A 20849-nucleotide genomic window follows, 5' to 3' on the forward strand; every position below is an offset into this window, starting at 1 on the left:
GGCATCCAGACTGAAAAGAAAGAAGTAAAACTGTCTTTACTCATAGATGACATAATTATTTGTATGAAAAAGTCTGATGAAATCTACAAAAAAACCATACTAGATTAAGTGAATTTAGGAAGGTTGCAGAACACAAAATCAGTACACAAAAATCAATTGTATTTCTATAAACTAGCAATAAACAATCAGAAACTGAAACTAAAAACACAATAGTACAGGAAATTCCCTGGCGGTCCAGTGATTAGGACTCCACGCTTCCACTGCTGTGGGCCTGGGTTTGATCCCTGGCTGGGGAACTAAGATCCCACAAGCTTCGTGGTGCAGCCAAAAAAAAAAAAAAACCCCAAAAAACAAAACACAATAGTATAAAAAAAATACCCTTAAGAATGAATCTGTCATTGCAGCACTATTTACAATAGCCAAGACATGGAAGCAACCACGTCCATTGACAGAGGAGTGGATAAAGAAGATATGGTACATATATACAATGGAATATTATTCAGCCATAAAAAAGAACGAAATAATGCCATTTGCAGCAACATGGATGAACCTAAAGATTGTCATACTGAGTGAAGTAAGTCAAAGACAAATATCATATGATATCGCTTATACTTAGAATCTAAAAAAATGGTACAAATGAACTTATTTACAAAACAGAAATAGAGTCACAGATGTAGAAAACTTATGGGTACCAGGGGGGAAAGGGGAGGAGGATAAATTGGGAGATGGGGATTGACATATACACACTACTATACATAAAATAGATAACTAATAAGGACCTACTTTATAGCACAGGGAACTATACTCAATCCTCTGCAATGACCTATATGAGAAAGAATCTAAAAAAGAGTGGATATATGTATATATATAACTGATTCACTTTGCTGTACACCTGACACAACACTGTAAATCAACTATACTCCAACAAAAATTTTTTTAAAAGACTCAACAATTAAAAAAAAAGAATAAATCTGACAAAAGACGTGAAAGATCTGTACAGTGAAAACTACACAGCATTGTGGAGAGAAATTAAAGACCTAAATAAATGGATATATATACACACATATATTTGTTATTGGGCTGGAAGACTTGATATTGTTAGAATGTCAATTCTCTCCAGGTTGATTTAATAGAGCTAAAGCAATTTCAACCAAGATCCCAGCAGACATTTTTGTAGAAACTGACAAACTAGTTCTAAAATCTATATGAAGATGCAGAGGTCCTAGAATGGCCAAAACAACTTTGAAAAAGAAGTTGGAGGGTGAACACTACCTAATTTCAAGATGTATTATAAAGCTATAGTAATCAAAGACCATGTGGTACTTGCACAAAGATCAGTGGAACAGAACAGAGGGTCCAGAAACATTCCCACACATATACAGACAATTGATTTTTGACAAAGATAAAAGGCAATTCAGTCTTCCAACAAACGGTACTGAAAAATTGGATATCCATATGCAAAAAGTGAACTTTCATCCATAGTTTGGTATTATATAAAAAAATTAATTCAAAATGGATTGCAGATCTAAATGTAAAACCTAAAACTATTACGTTTTCTAGAAGAAATCAGAAGTGAAAAACTTTTTAACCTTGGGTTGGACAAAGATTTCTTAGGCATGACACCAAAAGCACAAAACTTTTGTTCTTTGAAAAGACATTGTTAAGAGAAGAGATAATGCACAGAGTGATAGAAAATGTTTGCAAATCATATATCTAATGAAGGACTTGTATCCAGAATAAAGAACTCTCAAAACAACAATTAGCAAATGAACAACTCAATTTTTTAAATGGGTATATGATTTTAAAACACTTCACCAAAGACGCACATGAAAAGCTCTTCAGCTTCCTTAGTCATTAGGGAAATGCATATTAAAACAATCAGGTACCACTATGCAACTATTAGAAGGACTAAAGTTTTTAAAAATTAAAAAGACTGACCGCATCAAGTACTGGCAAAAATGTGAAGCAACTGGAACTCTCATAGACTGATAGGGGTGTAAAAATGACAAAACTACTTTGGAAAGCACTTTGACAATTTCTTAAAAAATTAAAGGAGTTAATAAAGTATTTGACCCAGCCATTCTACTCCTAGGTATTTATCCAAGAGAAAATAAATGTCCATACAAAGACATGCACACAAATGTTCACCAGCAGTTTTTATTTGTAGTGGTGAAAAACTGCTAACAATCCAAAAGTCCATCAGCTGGTTACTGAATGCATAAAAAAAAATTGTAATAGATACACACTATCCACAAACATGGGTTAACCTCAAAATAATTAAGCTGAGTGAAAGAAGCCAGACCCCCATACACAAAAAATTAGTATATGCAGTATGATTCCATTTATATAAAACAGAAAATGCAAACCAATCTAGTGACAGAAAGCAGATTAATGATTGCCTGGGGGAGGGGAGAGGGAAGTAGAGGAGAAAGGGCATGACAAAGGAAACAAGGAAACTTTTGGGGGGTAATGGACAGTTTCACAGGTATATGTCAAAACTTATCAAACTGTCCACTTTAAACACATGTAGTTTATTCTACATCAATTACACCTCAATGAAGTTGTTTTATTAAAAAAAACAAGGCAGGAAGAGCCACAGATTAGGAGAATAATTGCAATGCATACTGACAAAGGATTAGTATCCAAATGTATTACTAATACCTACAACTCACTTTAAAACAAAACTGGGACTTCCCTGGTGGTCCAGTGGTAAAGAATCCACCTTCCAATGCAGGGGACGCAGGTTCGATCCTTGGCCAGGGAACTAAAATCCCACATGCTGCAGGGCAACAAAGCCCGCACGTCACAACTACTGATCTCGAGCGCCTCCACTACAGAGCCCATGCGCCCTGGAGCCCTCGCACCACAACTAGAGAGAGAAAACCCACGTGCCACAACTAGAGATTGAAGCCCGAGCGCCTCAATGAAGAGACAGCACGCCGTAACGAAAGAACCCGCATGCCTCAACGAAGACCCCATGTGCCACAACTAAGACCTGATGCAGACAAAAAGTAAGGAAAATAAATAAGTAAAATAAATAGATATTAAAACAAACAAACAAACAACTCAATAGAAAAATAAGCAATAGTAATGAACAAATAACTTACAACAGAGAAAAATTAAATGACAATAAACAAATTAAAATATGCTCAAACTCACTAACAATGGAGAGAATGCAAATTAGAACATAAAATAGGGAAAGTGGCGGGGGGTGGTGGTGGTGTGATGAATTGGGAGACTGCGATTGACGTGTATACACTAATATGTATAAAATGGATAACTAATAAGAACCTGCTGTATAAAAAAATAAAACTCAAAAATTCAAAATAAATAAATAAATAAAATAGTCCCCTCATCCATTAAAAAAAAAAAAACCCATAAAATAGTATAACACACATAACATCAGCAAAAGTTGTAAAGATCCAGGGCTTCCCTGGTGGCGCAGTGGTTAAGAATCCGCCTGCCAATGCAGGGGACACAGGTTCGAGCCCTGGTCCGGGAAGATCCCACATGTCGCGGAGCAACTAAGCCCGTGCGCCACAACTACTGAGCCTCGCTCTAGACCCAGTGAGCCACAACTACTGAGCCCGCGTGCCACAACTACTGAAGCCCAAGTGCCTAGAGTCCGTGCCCCGCAACAAGAGAAGCCACCACAATGAGAAGCCCGCGCACTGCAACGAAGTGTAGACCCCGCTCGCTGCAACTAGAGAAAGCCCACGCGCAGCAACAAAGACCCAACACAGCCAAAAATAAAATAAATAAAATAAATTTACCAAAAACAAAAACAAGACTGGAGTGGAGAGAAGGAATGGGATTTAAAGCATTCTAAGGTTCCTGTATTGTTCAGGAAGGCAGAGATACTAATTTTAGAGTTCAATATGTATGCATGTTAAAAATGTAAAGGTTAACTCCTAAAAAGAAAAATACATAAACATAAAATGTTCAACTTGAAAATCAGTAAAAGAAAAAAAGAATATATATATATGAGAGCAAATAAGCAGCATGGTTTAAAAAAAAAAAGGTATAAACTAAAATGGCAGAAATAAGTCTAAAAGTATCAGGAATCACATTAAATATGAAAAGACTAAACTTATCAAAAGACAGACTATCAGACTGATTTTTTTTATTGTATGATTTTTAAAAATTTTTTATTGGAGTAGAGTTGATTTACAATGTTGTCACACTGATTTTTTTTTAACCCAACTATTCACAGATTACCAAGATACATTTAAAGCAAAGTGAGCCAGAAAGGTAGAAAATTTAAAGGAAAATTAAAAGATATGCTATACAAATAGTAATCAAAAGAAATATTAGTATTATTCATTAATTAATATTAATATTAGACAATAAGACTTAAAGCAAAAATCATTAATATGCAGTCATCAAGAGAGAGCCAACAGCATTCATCAAAAGAGTACCCATTACTCCTGCAGTGAAACAGTCCTCCCCACCACGGATAGATATTTAAGAGGGTCCAAGTACTTGGAAGAAAAATGACCTTCCTGAGATCCTGCCATTTGCAACAACATGGATGAACCTGGAGGACATTACGCTAAGTGAAATAAGCCAGACACAGAAAGAAAAAAACTGCAGGATCTCACTATATCTGGAATCTTTTTCAAAAAGTCAAATACTTAGAAGCAGAGAGTAGAATGGTGGTTATGAGGGGCAGGGAGGTGCGCGAAACGGGGAGATGGTGAAAGGGTACAAAGCTGTAATTATGTAGGATGAGTAAGTCTAGAGATCTAACGTACAGCATAGTGATGACAGTAATACTGTATCGGACACTGGACATTTGTTAAGAGAGTAGATTTCAGGTACTCCCATCACACAAAACAATGTTAGCTATGTGATAAAATATGTTAATTAGCTTGACTATAGTAATCACTTCGCTGTGATATACCGTGTATATCAAAATATCATGTTGTACATCTTAAATACACACAATTTTTATTTTAAAAACTAATTAAAATTTTAAAAGAACGCCCTTCCCCAGGATCCAGGACTCCTCACCCTTCCCTCCCTCCTAACACACCCTCACCTCCAGTATCTATCTGCCTGCTATCTACCAGGCCTAATCTTTTCATGTTCTTTATCTTTATATTGTCCATCAAAAGAAGCCCCAGACTTCCAGACCTCTCATCTCCCATGTTCTAATCCCCACACAGTTAGTCCTACACACTCCCTGCTCTGTCCCCATGTGTCACACACCTCTCTCCAAATTTTGAAACCCTTCCACTTGTGCCCAACATTTCCAACCTCTACTCTGGACCCTTCAACTTCTTATTTTAATTGAAACCTGATTCTCCTCTGAGGCCATACTTCCCTTGCAGCCCTCAAGCAGTGAAGTTATTTTTCCCATACCCCTCATACCACTGGACCTGGGGGTGGGGAGTGCCCTCCTTGCTCCTCACTGATGCTTCCAAATTAGTCTCCTTCTGTCTTCCCTAAAAAACCTCTACTTTGAATATCATGTGAAAACTCTATTACCCATTACCAGGCTGTGATGGTTAATTTTATGTGTCGACTTGACTGGAGCACAGGGTGCCCAGATATCGGGCTAAACATCATATCCGGATATATCTGAGGGGGTGTTTTCAAATGAGACTAACATTTGAATCAGCAGACTGAGTAAAGCAGGTGATCATCCAATCCACTGAGGTACCAAATAAAATAAAAAGAAAAAGGCAGAGGAAGGGAGAATTCATTCTCTCTCTCTCTCTCTCTCTCTCTCTCTCTCTCTCTCTCTCTCTCTCTCTCTCTCTCTCTCTCTCTCTGACTGCTTGAGCTGAGCTGTCGGTCTTCCGCTTTTGGACTTGGACTTAAACCATCAGTGTTCCTGGGTCCCAGGCCTTCAGACTCAGACCGGAAGTTACACTGCTGGCTTTCCTAAGTCTCCAGCTTACAGCCCCCAGATTCTCAGCCCCCATAATTGCATGAGCCAATTCTTAAAAGAAACCTTATTCCAGATAGATATAGATACAGATACAGATGTATCTTATTCTTTTTTTTTTAAATAAATTTATTTATCTATTTATTTATTTTTGGCTGTGTCAGGTCTTTGTTGCTGCGCGCGGGGCTTCTCATTGTGGTGGCTTCTCTTGTTGCAGAGCACAGGCTCTAGGCACACGGGCTTCAGTAGTTGTGGCACACAGGCTCAGTAGTTGTGGCTCATGGGCTCTAGAGCGCAGGCTCAGTAGTTGTCACGCATGGGCTGAGTTGCCCCATGGCATGTGGGATCTTCCGGACCAGGGTTCGAACCTGTGTCCCCTGCATTGGCAGGCGGATTCGTTTTTTTTTTTAACATCATTATTGGAGTATAATTACTTTACAATGTTGTGTTAGTTTCTGCTGTATAACAAAGTGAATCAGCTATATGTATATATATATATCCACTCCCTCTTGCGTCTCCCTCCCACCCTCCCTATCCCACCCCTCTAGGTGGTCACAAAGCCCCGAGCTGATCTCCCTGCGCTATGCAGTTGTTTCCCACTATCTATTTTACATTTAGTAGTGTACATATGTCCATGCCACTCTCTCACTTCGTCTCAGCTATCCCTTCCCTCTCCCTGTGTCCTCAAGTCCATTCTCTACATCTGCATCTTTATTCCTGTCCTGGAAGGTGGATTCTTAACCACTGCGCCACCAGGGAAGTCCCCCTATGGATTCTTTTTCTCTGGAAAACCCTACACTGTGACTCTCCACAACACTGTTCCTGTCCTAACTCTCAGTGACTTCAATTTCACATAGATAATCTTCCTAACACTCATCTCCTTGAATTCCTATCTCACTTCTCTGAATTCCTTGCTTCCAATGATCTTGTCCTTCACCTACACAGCCTACAATGATGCCTCCATAACCATGCTCCATCTCTCACCTACTCAGATTCCAACATCTTTTGATCCCACCACAACATTCAATTAATTGATTATACCAACTTTTCACCATCTCTTGGCAACTTCATGTCCTCCCTTCCCTCCTGACCTGGTTTAAATTCCACAGCGTATTATCACAATCACTCTCTTACACATATTCTCCATTGCCTTGACCCTCTCATGTTTTGTTCTACGATCTGAGTAAAACCTTTCTCTGGTTAAATCCACTCCAAACATACACCCCTGCAGCTGAATGTGGCTGGAGGAAAAAAACATGTTGACTAATCTCACTTTAAATTCATGTCCACAAACCTCGAGGGACCCTTAATGCCACCTGGCAATCATACAGTATTTCCCTGCTGCAGCCACTCTTACACTCTCCCGATCAAGTTCACACCTTCTCCACTCTCCACAAACCGGCATCACCTCCTCCCCACCCTCACTCTCAGCTGAGCACTTTGATTCCTTACTCACTGAGAATATTAAAACAGAAGAAAACTTTCACCAACTCCTACTGCCAAAGCAATCCACCTACTTGATGGTGGGTTTGAGATACATTTTGAAGATGAAATCAACAAGAATTGGAGATGGATCTGATGTGAGATATGGGGAAGAGAAAGGGATCAAAGATGACTTTCAAGTCTTTGCTCAAATATTATTTTCTCAACAAGGCTTTCCCTTACCACCTTTCAGTCTGTCTTTCTCTCTCTCTCTCTCTCTCTCACACACACACACACAGAGTCACACAGTCACATGTTCACAGATTGTCTGTGTCTCCTTTCCTGTTTTCGTTCTGAGTTTTTTTTTTTTCAATACCAGTTATCACCAACTGAAATACTAAACATTTTACTCCTTTGCTTAATATCTGCCTTCCCCTACTAGAGTATAACTGCGTGCAGACAAGGATTTTTATGCTTAGTTCACTCCTGCAGATCAGAAAAATAGTAGGCACTCAGTAATATTGATACTTTGTTAAAGAAATGAACTGTTTCTGGCATGGGCAAATGGTTGGATGGTGGTGACATTTACATAGAAAAAGAATACCTTAATGGGGGAAGAATCACAGTCTCTATACAAAGGACTTTATAATCTAGTGAGAGAAAGACACTGAAACATACATTTACAACATATTAGGATTCTATGATTTGTTAAATCTACGATAAAAGCAAAATTGAAGAATATTCTATGATCCGATTTTTATCAAAACTGTATGCTTTTATATATACATACACACTTGCACATATACACAACACATACATATATGTTTCTGCAACTATACAGAAGAAGTTCTGGAAGGAAAGATACCAAACTGTTAGCCTGTGGGGCAAGAACAGTACTATGCTATGTATGGGGAATGAGACTGAAGAGAGGGTGAGGAGACTTTCACTTTTCACCTTATACATGTTTTACAATTAGCATATTGCTCTTATAATTTAAAAATGAGAAACGGAAAAATTTCCTTCCTAAATTCCTAAAGGGAAAAAAACATATTTAACAGAAGATTAACATCCATACTATAAAAAACTTCTATAAAACAAACAAAAAAACCAATTTAAAAATGGGCAAAGTGGGCTTCCCTGGTGGCGCAGTGGTTGAGAATCTGCCTGCCAATGCAGGGCACCACGGGTTCGAGCCCTGGTCTGGGAAGATCCCACATGCCGCAGAGCAGCTGGGCCCGTGAGCCACGGCTACTGAGCCTGCGCGTCTGGAGCCCGTGCTCCGCAACAAGAGAGGCCGCAATAGTGAGAGGCCCGCGCACCACGATGAAGAGTGGCCCCCACTTGCCGCAACTGGACAAAGCCCTCGCACAGAAACGAAGACCCAACACAACCAAAAATAAATAAATAAATAATTATTTTTTAAAACAATGGGCAAAGTACATAAAAAGATATTTTACAAAGAAATATAGTCAATAAACATACACAACACACTCAACCTCATGTTTAATCAAGAAAAACAAAACACTTCTAATTCACCAGATAATAGCAAATGTTTTAAGTGTATAAGTTCGTTACCTACAACTACTGGTAGGACTGCAAATTGGTACTTTTTTTTTTTTTATGGCTAACACGTGTTGGGTCTTCGTTTCTGTGCGAGGGCTTTCTCTCGTTGCGGCGAGCGGGGGCCACTCTTCATCGCGGTGCGCGGGCCTCTCACTATCGCGGCCTCTCTTGTTGTGGAGCACAGGCTCCAGACGCGCAGGCTCAGTAACTGTGGCTCACGGGCCCAGTTGTGCCGCGGCATGTGGGATCTTCCCAGACCAGGGCTCGAACCCGTGTTCCCTGCATTGGCAGGCAGATTCTCAACCACTGCGCCACCAGGGAAGCACCAGTACTTTTTTTTTTTTAAGTAATTTAGTGAGCAACAAAGTAAACAGTGTTATAATCCAAAGAATAATAAATATCCATGAGTCCATAATGTGTAAATAAATTATTAAATAAATAAATGGGGGACAAAGTACAAGTCTCTTTACAAAAAAATTCTAACTAATAAGTGTAGAAGTAAGAAATAGAAAATAACAATTAGGATACCACAGTAATAACTGCTGCAGGCAAGATCTGATGAATGTTAAAATTAACAGGTGAACTTTTAAGAGAAACAGTATATTTGCATAGCCTCAAAATATAGCCCTAAAATATTTACTGTGGAGGTTTAAACCTGTGTCCAAATTCTCTGAGACTTCTCCCTCCAGAAGGTGGAACTTTTTTTTTCTTTTAATAAATTTATTTATTTATTTACATTTTATTTATGTCTGCGTTGGGTTTTCGTTGCGGCGAGCAGGGGCCACTCTTCGTTGCGATGCGGGGGCTTCTCATTGCGGTGCCTTCTCTTGTTGCGGAGCACGGGCTCTAGAGCACAGGCTCAGTAGTTCTGGCACATGGGCTTCGTTGCTCCGCGGCATGTGGGACCTTCCCAGACCAGGGCTCGAACCCGTGTCCCCTACATTGGCAGGTGGATTCTTAACCACTGCACCACCAGGGAGGTCCCGGAAAGTGGAACTTAATTTCTCTCCCCATGAGTGTGGGCTGGACTTGGTGACTCACCTTTAACAAATAGAGTATGGAAACAGAAAAGCAGAAATTTTACAGTGAAGAAACCCGGCAGACGAATTGGGAGATTAGGATTGGCATATATACACTAACATGTGTAAAACAGATAGCTAGTGGGAACCTGCTGTATAGCACAGGGAGCTCAGTTTGCTGCTCTGTGATGACCTAGATGGGTGGGATTGGGGGTGGAGGGTATGAGAGGGAGGTCCGAAAAAAAAAAGAAACCTGGCAGACACCACCTTAATCAAGTAATCAAGGTGAACACTGCCAGTATTGACATGTTGATATCATCTACCCCCTGATACAATGCAATGAGAAGGGCACAACACTTCTGTGGTATTCTTCCCCCAAAATCTATAACCTCTGTCTGATCACAAGAAAACATCAGAAAAACCTATACCTGACCAGTACTCTTCAAACGTGTCAAGATGGTGAAAAAGATAAGGAAAAACTGAGAAACTGTCAAAGACTGGAGGACACTAGAGAAATGATGGCTAACTGCATCCTGGACTGGACTCTAGAACTTTTTAGGACATAAATAGAAAAACTGGGGAAATCCAAATTAAGTCTATAGTTTAATACTATTGTACCAATGTTAATTTCTCAGTTTTCATACATACACTATGGTTATGGAAGATGTTAACAGTAGGGGAAGCCAGGGAAAGGATATATGGGAACTCTCTGTACTATCTTTACTCTTCTGTAAATCTAAAATTATTTCAAAATAAAAAGGTTTTGAAAAAAGCAATTTGGCAAGATTCACCAAAATTTTTAGAATAATATACCCTTTTACACAGCAATTCACGTCTAGCAACCTAGAGAAACACTCATATACTTCCAACAAGAAGCTTATAATGTGGCTTCCCTGGTGGCACACAGGTTAAGAATCCGCCTGCCAATGCAGGGGACACAGGTTCGATCCCTGGTCCAGGAAGATCCCACATGCTGCGGAGCAACTAAGCCCATGCGCCACAACACTAAGCCTGTGCTCTAGAGCCCGCGAGCCACAACTACTGAGCCTGTGTTCCACAACTACTGAAGCCCACGTGCCTAGAGCCCATGCTCCGCAACAAGAGAAGCCACCACAATGAGAAGCCTGCGTACCACAATGAAGAGCAGACCCCGCTCGCCACAACTAGAGAAAGCCCACATGCAGCAACAAAGACCCAACACAGTCAAAAATAAATAAATTTTTTTTAAAGCAAATTATCAACACTAACACAGTCAAACTCTTATTGACAACAAATGATAGGTTTTGTTGCCTCTCCAATCCTATTTGGAAAAGGTAGGCAACGTTTCGTTCCAACTCAGGTCACATGTAGCAAAAATAATTATAACGATTATTTATTAAGTGCGTACTACATGCACTCAGTGATGTAAGTGTTTTATAACCACTAAAAGGCAATGGTGGGCTTCCCTGGTGGCGCAGTGGTTGAGAATCTGCCTGCCAATGCAGGGGACACGGGTTCGAGCCCTGGTCTGGGAAGATCCCACATGCCGCGGAGCAACTAGGCCTGTGAGCCACAATTACTGAGCCTGCGCGTCTGGAGCCTGTGATCCGCAACAAAGAGAGGCCCTGATAGTGAGAGGCCTGCGCACCACGATGAAGAGTGGCCCCCGCTTGCTGCAACTGGAGAAAGCCCTCGCACAGAAACTAAGACCCAACGTAGTCATAAATAAATAAATAAATAAATAAACTAAAAAAAAAAAAAAAGAAACCTAGTGTGTACTGACTAGTAAGATGTAACAAAACATCAAGTTTGCATCTGAGTTAAATGGCTGCCTTAGTCTGTGGTGGTTCTGTACCACCTACTATTCAGGTCCTACAACACCTTAATTTCCTGTCATTCCATCATAGTTATAAACGAGTTTCACTGTTCTCATCAAATGTGAGGGAGCTTCTAATGATGAGATCCTTGTCCTGAGCGCTTGTGCAGCATATGCAGGTAGGCTATGACAGCAATTTACTATAAAGATATAAGAGGATAACCAAACAAAGTGAGCAGAAGAGTCACTTCCACCACACACTACTGTACATTCTGAATCAATGTTTAACAGTAGAAGATAGCCAGGAAGAGCCAGCAGTGGGCTGACCACACTGACATGTTGTAATCAGAGACTAAGCAGATAATTTAAAGAAAAGTATTGCTCTACTACTGATGGTAGCCTTAAAACAGCAGCAGATCATTTACTACTGGACAGATGACATGTACTCAAGAGAGGAAAGACTGTAGGTTTTACAAACAGGTCTTTGCAGTTCTACAGGTCAACAGGAAGTAACATCACTGGCAGCACCTTCAGGTACGAAAGATATCTTCACTTATCTAACATGACCCATCTACAATCATATAATGGCCTCATCACAAACCTACTTCTCAGTCCCAACACCCTTTAGCCAACTCTAAAAATGAACACAGACACACACACACACACACATACACACTCCACAACTAGTAATCATGTCATCTTGTTAATTAAGTAATATAAAAATCCTTACCAACAACCCAAGGTTGTCATTCAAGGTTTGAACTAGTAAGAATCCCTGTGTAACCCTAACTACAAATTAGTCATAGGACAATGACTGCAGAAACTGCCTTTAAGCTGATGGTTATGTTCTCAGACCCTACAGAATGTTTTAAGGGTCTGGGGCCACTGCTGCAGAATCTGTGTAGAAGATGGATGTATATTTCAGGAACCCACCACAACCAGCGGCTATGGTGGATTTGAACATAGAGAGTAAATGCTGGCTTCTGGCCAATCCTTAATATCAGCAACCTAAAGTGTATATAAACTTTAAATCTTTTGGAAATATTTCAGAACGAACAGACTACCTCCAAGGTAAGTGTGAGCTCACTAAGACTCCTATGAGGCTCCCAGAAAATGGCATGTGAGCCTGAAGTCCCTTTGTAACCCAGTAACTCAAGAAGCAAGATGCAGGCGTAATTAACCTCCTGCGACAATTGGAAAAAATGAAATTGGAGGTTAGACCCATCCTAAGAGACAGTTCACTGTCAGCCTGCAGATATTTCAATCTATTATATCTGGTACTATGTGACAACTCTCTCTCTCTCAAATATATACAGGGAGGGAGAAAAAATGGACTCAAACAGTACTTCCTGTAATACAGCTACCTTCTTGAAATATTTAAAGTAATAGTAGGCACTCAAACTTTTTTCAATGAATAAAGAAGGGATATAGAAGGTAAGCAATAACCAACAGCTCATACATGTAAAACATTTTAAAATGAAAAAAGCACCCTAAATTTCAATCAAAGGCAGCAAAGTGAACTGAAGATGCTCTACACTATTGACACATTTTTCAAATATACATACAAATAACATTCTTAAAATGATCATCCACATTTATAGGTATGACTGGAAAGATCTGTATATAACAAATGGTTCCTTCCACATTGGATACATTTCATACTTTAGAACAGAAACTCCCACTTTCTTCATCAACTGAACCGTCTACACGATTTTCAAAAGTACTTTTATTGCTAAGTTGAAATGTATTTTCATGTGCTTGCCAGATGTCTTGACACATAAATATAATTAGACAGAAGCTAAGAGAGAGCCATGAACACTGGATAAATCATTTCCTTTTGAATCATTTCCAGTGCAAGTGTCCTGCAAACTGTACATAAAAAGTCAGTAGAGAAAACAGCAGCCCTCGAACATAATAAGGTCAAGTACTACCTTCAGGTGAACACACAATAAAACCACCGTTTAAAAGTCACCAAACTTCCACAAAAAAATTAAACATAGGATCACCATATGAACAGATATCAAACAGATATTTGTACACCAATGTTCACAGCAGCATTATTCACAATAGCCAAAAGGTGGAAACAACCTGTGTCCATTTACAGATGAATGGATAAACAAAATGTGGTATATGCTTACAATGGAATATTACTCAGTCCTAAAAAGGAATGAAATTCTGACACAGGCTAAAACACTGATGAACCTTGAAGACACTGTGCTAAGTGAAATAAGCCAGAGACAAATGGACAAATACTATATGATTCCACTTATGTGAGGTACCTAGAATAATAGTATTCCTAGAGATGGAAAGTGGAATAGTGGTTGCCAGGGGCTGGGGGAAAAGAGGAATGGGAAGTTATTGTTTAATAGGAGTTTCAGTTTGGGAATATAAAAATGTTCTGGAGTTGGACGGTGGTGATGGTTACACAGCAATATGAATGTACTTAATGCCACTGACGTGTAGACTTTAAAAATGGTTTAAATGGTAAATTTTATGTTATGTGTATGTTACCACAATTTTTTTTTAAGTAACCAAGCAAGAATGATGGTCAAACCTTTGTGGCAAAAACATATCAAGAAAAGTGGTAAGAGTCTGCAACAAGCATGCTTCACTGTCATCCTCCAGAGCCTAGATGACTTGCCTGAATGTCAAGACCTCAGAATAGGAGGGATGGACATGCCATTTTCATGTTGCTACAGATATATATATCAATATCATATATTGGTATATATAAATGGGAAGATATATTAGAAGGTGAATTATATTCTGTAGGAGGTCGTTTGCTAAATAATGAATGGGATCCTCTTCCCAACAATTAAATCAGAAAAATATAAGCTTTACCTTCCAGTCTCCAATGTAAGCAGCAAGACTGAAATAATCAGTTTTACTTCTAACAAAGAAGCACAATGAATGGATCCTAAAGAGTGACTTTAAGTTCCCAGTTTTAATATGGTGGCTCTACAATGGAAACTGCAAGCAGCAATACAATAATAATAATAATACAAACTTCTTTCACCACCATTATGAAGTTACTTAACCTTTCTAAGCCTCATCTGAAATATGAGAAAAATGCTTACAACTACCTTATAAGGATTGTTTGAAGATCTAATAAAGTAATATATATAAAACACAGTGAGTTCAGTCCCTAGAATACCTAAATGCTCAACAAAAAAAAAATTCCCTCCCCTCCTGCAATTCACTAGTATCTGTAGCTTTTGCTGCTCCTGGATCAGCCTCCACAGGCTATGCTGATGTTTTGGCCATTAAGCTCTGGCTCCTCCCTCAGGCCCCAGCTGTTTCTCTCGGTTCTAGTTGTTTTACTCCTGGTTTCTAAGAGGATCCTGTCTATATTTAGAGATAATGCCAGTACCAACTGTGGACTCAACAGGTGCTAGGAGGGCACTTGAGCACTCAGCAGTTTTCGACTGTTTTCCAGAGTTAATTGGTTTTGGCTCCACAACTGGCTGTCTTGACTTCTACAAGGAAGAGTGCCACGTATGCACAGTACTTCAGCAGTACACCAGACTGAACAGAAAATTACGTGTGCTCACAGGACAAACCCTTAACAAGAAGATGTTTTTGCCTACTATCTGGGCCCCCGAAGATTTGTTAAATCACAGGGGCAATAAACCTTCCATAAACTCTACAGATGTAGCCCATCAACCCAATCTTTGTCTAAATCACTATATCAGACCCAGGTTTCAACCAATTCATGCTTGTACTTCAACCAAGATCAGGAGGAGAAAGCAGGTAGAACAACAGGAAAGATTTAAAGAAGGCATCAAACAGAGCTGGGTCTGAATTCAGCTTTATTTACTACTAGTTTTGTAACCTTAGTAAGTTATTTAATCTCTTAATTTATAAAATAGGAAATGATTGTGAGGATTAAATTAAATGAGATAATACACACAAAACAATCTTAGCACCTTGCCTAGCCTACCGTAAGAGGTCAATAAAGAGCCTCATTATCACTAATGAGGAAACTGCACTCACTTCTTGCTTTGTTCAGTTTTTATAACATAGAAGAAAAGTGACGTTTAGATCATTATTTTTGGACTTTTATAAAATAGTATAATGCCACTATCCGAGACCTAGCTGAGAAATGTAAACCGAAAAATTCGCAGAAATCTTAGATGAGTCAGCAAAACTTTAATGCTCCCCAAAATAAAAAGCTTAATGTGGACTATTTATGAACACATAATGGTAACTACAACTTCAAAATCAGCAATCTTGTATCTAGTACCATTCAAAATTTGGTCTGGAAATCCAAGTATCAAGGAAATGCAAAGATCATAACCCCAAATATACCTTCCCACAATATTTTCAAATCACCTTAATTCAAACTGGAAGGTACAAGGCAGCCTGATAATTTGAAATCAGCATCAAGAATTTCTTGAGGAAGAACCCAAACTATCTCCCACAAGCATAAAACCAGTAGCAGATGGTACATGATCATTTCTCAGTGAGAAACTGTAATTCTAACAAAGTAGAGATAACTTAGATTTTTATCAAGGCTGTTCATCACCTTTTGGTCTAAATGAAAACAAACTCTCGGTTCTCCTCCAAACACTCTAACCTCTGCATTATCAATGACCAAACACGCTAAACTCTGCATTATCAATAACCGAACTCAAAGCAAGATGTCTATTTTTAGTGACTTGTCCTCTCCTGCTTCATTAACCGCAGGTAAATTACATAGAGAGAAAATAAATATTACAAGCATGCTGTATCAATGAAATGAACTATAAATGATAACCAATTATTAAAAGAGCGGCTTGTAGTCTTTGGCAGAGGGACATGCCAGAGAAAGATCCACCTTCTAAAAGAACCCAGTCATCCTGGATGAATTAGGAGAAAAATGCCACTCCAGTCCACCTAACTTATACTCTCTAACTGGATTTATCCTTCTGCTTTAATTCAAGCCCAAACCACATCTGTTTTATGTCTCTGCCCCACTTTGCTTTATTTTCCGTTCCGTTTCCCGCCCCCCATTCCAAGAATGCCCCCCTAGCTCTTATTTTTAAATCCCACTTTGCCCCCAAATCCTAAGTACGTCGGACACCCACGCAGATGACCTTACGCATCCCCGTTGAATTCCCAGTTCATTGTACTTCTCATACCAAATGATCCATTCTTTCATTCCTTTCGATCTCTCGTTGGTTCTTAAAATCCAGTACCCACACACGCTCACATCAGAGTCCCCCCTCGCTCCATTGTTTCCCTGGCCTATGCCTCCGGAAACCCCCCAACTCGGACCCTTGTGCTTCGGCCCGCCCCACTGACCACAGAAACCTTTCACCATCTGGGCACTCCAGGTCCCAAAGGGTTCACGTCCCCCTCCTCTCGGTACCCCAACCCCCACCAACTGCCCCCTCCCCCTGTGCCTTCCCTCAAGCCCGCTCTCTGCACCTCTGTGCCCCGCTTCATTCCCCACCAACCCCTCCACCCAGCACCCTCAGCCTCACCTACCCCAGGCCCCCGCAGTCGCCGCGTCCCCCAGTTCCGGCTCTGCGTCCGGGACGCTCCCGGGTCTGAGAAGAGGAAAGGAGCTCCTCCGCCGCCTCCTCCTCCTCTTCTAGAGCCGCCGCCGGAGCCGCCGCGCTCCTCCCCCAGCTCTCCCGGAGCCGGACGCCGCCCCGCCCCAACCGCCCCTTTCCTCTCTTCCCTCCTCTGCCGGGCGGCGGGCTGGGAATCGCAGCCACGGCTGAGGCCCGGAGGGCCAGCCGATCCACACCGACCTAGCCGGGGCTCGAGCTCTTCGCCCCGCCCCGCAGCCCACTCGGGCGCGTGCGCGTCAGCCAGCCAGCGCACAGGGCGCGTGCTCGCGCCGGCGCGAACGCGGCGCGCCGAGCTCGAGGCCGTTGCAGCCGACGGGCGCGCGAGCGAGGCCCGGGGGCGAGGCGGCCCGCGAGCCGGGGACCTGCGCGCGGAGAGGCGCGGGGCCGGAGGCCGCCTCCAGTCCGTCGGGTTGCCGCTCCTATCGTGACCGGGTCCCTCGCACCTCGCACCGCCCGCCAGATCGCGCGCCCGAGTTCAGGGAGCTCAGGCGTCGCCGGGGATTGGGAAGAACGACAAAGGGAAGGGGTTGGAAGAGTGGGTCGGGAACCAACTAGATGGAAGTGGGGACGGGTGGGACACGAGCTCGCGCCTGCGTGCAGAATGGCCAGTGCCCAGAAAGAGCTGGGCGGCGTGGGGTGGGGGGACAGCGCGCGCTGGGAGTGGAGGGCCCGAGCTGGAACTGCCGGAAAGAGCCGAAACTCTCCCGGAGGTTGCCGAAGGCGGCCGCCTCGAGGGGAACCTTGCCGAGGGGCTTTTCTCACTAGGTCCCGGTCGGGATTCTGTCTCCCAGGCTACTGTCCATTTCGGCACTACGACTCCGCCCCGACGACCTAACACCATTTTCCACTTTGCCTTCTTCCCGACACAAGTTTTACTCCAAAAGGCCATTTCAGAGCCACCAGCTGCGGGAAACGCCCGGACATCCGGACTTCGCGGCCGCTCAGCCTCCTGGGAATCCATAGAGGCAGATGCGGAGTGGTGGCGGGAAGATGCGCTTCCCAGGCCCGGCACAAGATAAATTCGGGAGTAACTTGAGGGTTCTCAGCCTAGTCCGCTAGACACACTGCCCAAGTCCATTTCTGCGTCGGTTTTCTGGCCGACTAAGATGTCTGCATCCCCCTACGCGGCTGTGGTCACATTGCCCGAATCTGTTAAATACTCTTCTGTCTTCGTGGTTAGATTCCCAAGCACCCCGGGGCCAGAACCATCTCTAATATTTGCGCGCCTTTCCAGCAGTGTCCTCCATATATGAAGCTCTCACCCCACTGCCAACTGGTCAGCGATCTGTTGGGAGTGGCTAGAGGCTGGGCATTTAGACAATCAGAGCAGTGAAAAGGTTAATCAGAATCTGTCCCCATGTTCTTATCTTTTGAGGCCAAAGCATAAGGGGCTCTGGACAGGCACCAACAACAAGCCAGACAGTATATATGAATGTGTACAGACACCACAGTCACAATGTAGTTTTGGTTTCCACAGGTTTGCTGTTGGAGTTGCAGTACTAGTAGATCTCTACGAAGTCATCTGGTCCTTTGGTTTTTAACCTCGCATGGAGTGGAAAGGTCAAAAATCCTCTGGAGCCCACTGGCCCCTGGTTAATAATGCCTAACCTAATACAACCATATATCATTTACAGATCTAAAGAAACAGAAGACTAGCTCATCCAACTAGTTAGGGCACTACACCATGTGTTGCTTACTATTGAATCTTCTTTCAAAGATTCAAATAGAAGCAAACCATCCAAATACCTGCTCTCTCTTCATTTACTAAATTGACCACCCAGTGAGTGGGAGGCATTGTTCTAGGTGTGGGTCACTTACAAAGAATAAAACTAAATCATTGGGCTTCCCTGGTGGCGCAGTGGTTCAGAATCTGCCTGCCAAGGTAGGGGACACCGGTTCGATCGCTGGTCTGGGAAGATCCCACATGCCGCGGAGCAACTAAGCCCGTGTGCCACAACTACTGAAGCCCTTGTTCCTAGAGCCCGTGCTCCCCAACAAGAGAAGCCACCACAATGAGAAACCCGCACACCGCAACTAGTGAAAGCCCACGTGCAGCAACAAAGACCCAATACAGCCAAAAATAAATAAATTAATTAATTTTTTAAAAAAACAACTAGATCATTATCCTCAAGGAGAGTATCCAGTTGTAATGGAGGATAAAAGCTAGTAAATAATTAACTATAACATGTGATAAGTGCTGAAACAGAAAAGTGCAAAGTAGTATAGGAACAAAGAGGAATGAGTGACTAATTCTTCCACAGTTCTCCTTCCTTCCCATACAGTGTAGGAATGGGATATTATGACCCTGGTTAATAGGAAACTTCATACTAAAGAATGGGGCCTGAACCAATAGGATCCAAGATCTTATTCCATAACTGGTTTCACCTACCAAAAGTCACTTGGGAAACGCCTTCATTAGAGGGCCTGATGCTGCTTGCCAAACCAACAGTTTCTTCTTTGGGAGGAAAATTAAATCCCCACTTTTGGAAACCTTACAGTCTATTAGGAAAGACATGACGCCTTTCCTAAGAGAGTCCCTGATCTAATGGGAGAGAGTTTTTGTATGTGGATATGCCACTCAAAGAGAAGGGAGGTGGATAAAAGAGCATGCCTAGGTCGGATCTATAAGAGTTGTCAAAACATCACTGGAAATCGAATGAGATGGAATCATATCTCCTCTAAGAGAGAGTTCTGAGTGTTGTTGAGAGGAACAGTTTGCTAAGTCCCTGGGGTGACAGTAAGGGTAGACTCTTCACAAGGATTTTACTCAAGAAATAGTGGCCCTCCAAGAAGGGTGGGTCACACAGAGCATATGTTTTGTTGAATGGAAATTGCAAGAGGGGTACTGCAACTCATGGTCCACCTTCGCCCTTTCTCCATGCAGCACTCAACCTCTCTAAAAGGACATTGAGCAAATGTTTCAAAAATACCTTTTTGACCTGAGCTATAAAGATTATTTTTATCATTGTTCTTTATACTACACATACATTTTCCATTTTATATGCTATACTTCACAATAAAACAAAGTGAGCATTGCCTGCTTTAAAATAGTGGTAAATTGTTTGAAGTCTGCCTATAAATTATATTGGAGGAAAGGAAATGCTGTAATAAATTCAACATATAATACTGTGACCTACTCTGAAGAAAACACAAAAACAACCAAATTTTTTAAATGACTAGAGTAACTGCTATGGATTACAACAGAAGACTATTTAGAAATAACATCCATATGTCTTAGTTTGGCTTAAGGGCATTGATTTATCCCAGGTTACCTAATGACTGAGGCAAAATTAGAACTAAAGATAAGTCATGACACAATTGTCACCTTGGCAGATATATTCTGCAGAAATTAACATGACCTAATTTAAAATATTTTCAAATAGATTCTTGAGATCAGAACTTTTATCATGCTTTTCTCTGAGTTGATATTTTGTATCTGAAGTGATGGATTGTCAGATTCCATGTTTTTATTAGGGAAAAAAAAGAGGCTGAAGTTAAAGACTCTGTTGACTAAAGCTGAAGCTGCAAACCACAACAGGCATGAAGACCAGCAGAGAATATGTCATAAGGGTGTACTTTTCCCTTTGCTTGGACTACCT

At 41.5% G+C, this 20849-nt stretch overlaps 1 protein-coding gene across 2 annotated transcripts in view; it reads right to left on the bottom strand.

Annotated features, from left to right (window-relative positions):
* The window catches only part of SPATS2 (spermatogenesis associated serine rich 2), a 138752-nt gene extending 120997 nt beyond the window's left edge, over positions 1-17755 (bottom strand). The window contains exon 1 of one of the 2 annotated variants that reach the window (XM_007179303.3): positions 17162-17755. The gene's annotated coding sequence lies outside the window, so the exon portion shown is untranslated. Of the gene's footprint in view, positions 1-17157 lie in introns of both variants that reach the window. The other variant, XM_007179304.3, reaches the window with a different exon arrangement.
* Positions 17756-20849: the final 3094 nt, after the last annotated feature.

The sequence above is a fragment of the Balaenoptera acutorostrata genome, chromosome 11, assembly GCF_949987535.1.
Source record: "Balaenoptera acutorostrata chromosome 11, mBalAcu1.1, whole genome shotgun sequence".
Lineage (NCBI taxonomy): Eukaryota > Metazoa > Chordata > Mammalia > Artiodactyla > Balaenopteridae > Balaenoptera > Balaenoptera acutorostrata.